Raw genomic sequence first — 2808 nt, forward strand, 5'->3', positions numbered from 1 at the left:
GTTAAGTCAGAAGATCAAATCTTATTTCTTATTCAAATAAAAACACTTCAGGCTACCTACGTCAAATGAGCAGGAAGTCCAGTTGTTTTCTAGGGGTCTCAGATGCAACCTCACAACTGTTCAAGCAACTCGTTCCTTCAGTGATCGTTGGCTTTCCAAATGACTAAAAATGATGAATCTTTTCGTGTGCAGATCTGTTTTTGGCAGTGCTGGGAACTGGTCCTACACAATCCAAAAGATTTTTTCCAGTGGTGTGAGTAGTTCAGATGGCTGCAGAGACCTCAGTACCTGGTATATTGCTCTTGGCTTCTCCAGAGGGACAGTTTTCTGCAGCCATTTTTCCCAGTCCCAAATCATCTGGTTATTCCATGGTGGTTGGGGGTCAGGCAGGTTCCAGTATCAGCCACATAGTATGTCAAGACAAAATCTTCTGATGTGGCTGCCAGGTCACCATTCCAGACTTCTCTAAATTCGAGTTCCCTCTTCAGGGTCTTTGATATCCTTTCCTACCAGCTGACTTCCATCCATGACAGAAGTTCTAATTATGCTAGACCTCAAAATGGAGGAGAAGAGGGGAGATCCAATGCCCAGACACCTGACTATACAAGGTGGGGGTTGGGGGGAGAATGGCCCTTGCCAAGCCACAGGTGCTAAGGTCACCTGTATGCAGGAGCAATAGTGCCCACTTACCCTATATTTGAATAAAGAGGGACCGCCATGGTGCTTCCGTTCCCAGCAATCTTGGGTATCCTGTAAATAAGTCTACTTAAGTCTCTGGAGCGGACTTCTTTTAAGTGGTGACTCCTGGTGGGGGGCAGGAATCAGATTCCACATACCAAGACTTTACTTAGCGGACTTTGATTTAAAATGATAAAGATTTACATACACAGTGTGCAGGTCCTCAGGGATAAAGCCTCCAGGATATCTAACAAGATTTCATGTTTTAACATAACAGGTTGGCATTGCAGATGGAATTTTTCTTCTTGGAACAATGTTATCATAGAATCACCCCTCCTGAGGGTTGGAAAGAAACTTTATAAAAGAGTGTCTTACCCCTTTACTTCTGGATCCTTTGTCTAACCAATCAAGGCTATATAAAATGGTGGGAATCCAAGCAATCAGACAGGATGCTTTATGCCTCTCATTTTTTAAAAAAAGGGTAACTTGAATAACTTCCTCCCCATCCATATTAGATAAATTTTACCATGTAGAAATCTGTCTTCCGAGATACAGCTGTAAGAGAAAATATATTCCAAATTCCATTCATGCACATTCAACTGCTTTTAAGATTAAAGATCATTGAAGCATGCATAGAGTAACAATAATAGAGTTTACGATATGTTAGCATTGTTCTGAGGACTTTACTAATATTAACTCATTTAACCTATGCGTCATTGTATTCTCATTATCCCCACTTTCCACATGAATTTAGGCCTAGAGAGAGCAAGTAACTTGACCAATGTCACCCAGCTGGTGACAGAGATAGAACTGTAGACCCAGGCATTGTCTTGTTCCACAGTATATGATCTTGACCTTTATAGATATTGATTAAATCAACATTTAATGAGAACTAACTCTATTCAAAGTATTGAGGTAAACACTGTAGGGAATTCAAAGAATGGCATTTGGTCCCTGTTATCAAGAAGCCCTTATTTTTGTTGTTGCTTTAACTAGAAAAACTAGAAAAAGCAGCAGCTATGAGTGGTTAACTCCCATCAACCTGAACCTTCTTCATATCACTCCATCACCTTGCCTGTGATGTTAGGTCCTAGCGTTTTATGCCAGAACCACGGACTTGAGGAATTGAGCAAGACAGTACACCTCATTTGAATATGCTCATTTTATAGCTTTGAAAAATGAAATGCAGAGAAATGTCTTATTTGAGGTAACAAGGTTAATGATAAAGTGTAACTAGAAAGACAATTTTTTAATCTCCCAATCAGTAAAGTATGTTCATGAAAATGTGTTTATCTAGGTTTAATTATGAACTCCTAAGCAGAGATTTCTGTTTAAAGAAGTTAGTAGTAAAATATTCCATGTAGGCAATTATTTTATAAAGTGGATAATAACCATCTATAACCATGCCACATCAGGTCTTTTATAAATCTTTGTATTCATATACTGGGTTTGGTGAAATTAGAAAAAAAGAACTTTGGTTGTCATATTAGCTGCCAAACTAAACAAAAATTCCCTAGTACTATGGGTAGGACAGTGAATATCACAGAGGAAAATGTTCAGAGTTTTAGGCTCCATACAGAGCAATCAGATTAACATTTTAAACCAACAGCTATTTCAGGATCAAAAGTTTAAACTATGATAAAATAGTAGCCGCCAACACTGAACACCTATTTAGTATAGTACTAGCACATAGTAAGTATGATCTCATTAAAGTATGATTTCATTTAATTCTGTGAAGTTGCATACAATTTCTGAACATGAGAGACTCCATTTGAAGCTCCATTTTCCTTTCTAATTAGTGAAATCTTGAACTGGGTCCAAAGTAGCAACAGTTTTATAAGTAGTTGCTAAACAGAACTGGCATTAGGACCATAAAACTGTTGGTTTGAACTTTATGAAGACAGAACAGTTAATTAAAATATACTAAGATCAGTTTCATTTGATAGTATCTATAAAAGAGTAATCAAAGCAGCTCAACTGGTTAACACCAATTGACGGGGTTTTTTTTCTCTATCAGAATCATGTAACCAACCCAAGTCTTTCTCAGAATAAACTCTTGCTTTGCCCACACACGTAGGACACTCTTGGTGGCTAACAGAATCTGTGTTTTCTGAATTAGAATTGTGAGAC

Source organism: Suricata suricatta, chromosome 15 (genome assembly GCF_006229205.1).
Source record: "Suricata suricatta isolate VVHF042 chromosome 15, meerkat_22Aug2017_6uvM2_HiC, whole genome shotgun sequence".
NCBI lineage: Eukaryota > Metazoa > Chordata > Mammalia > Carnivora > Herpestidae > Suricata > Suricata suricatta.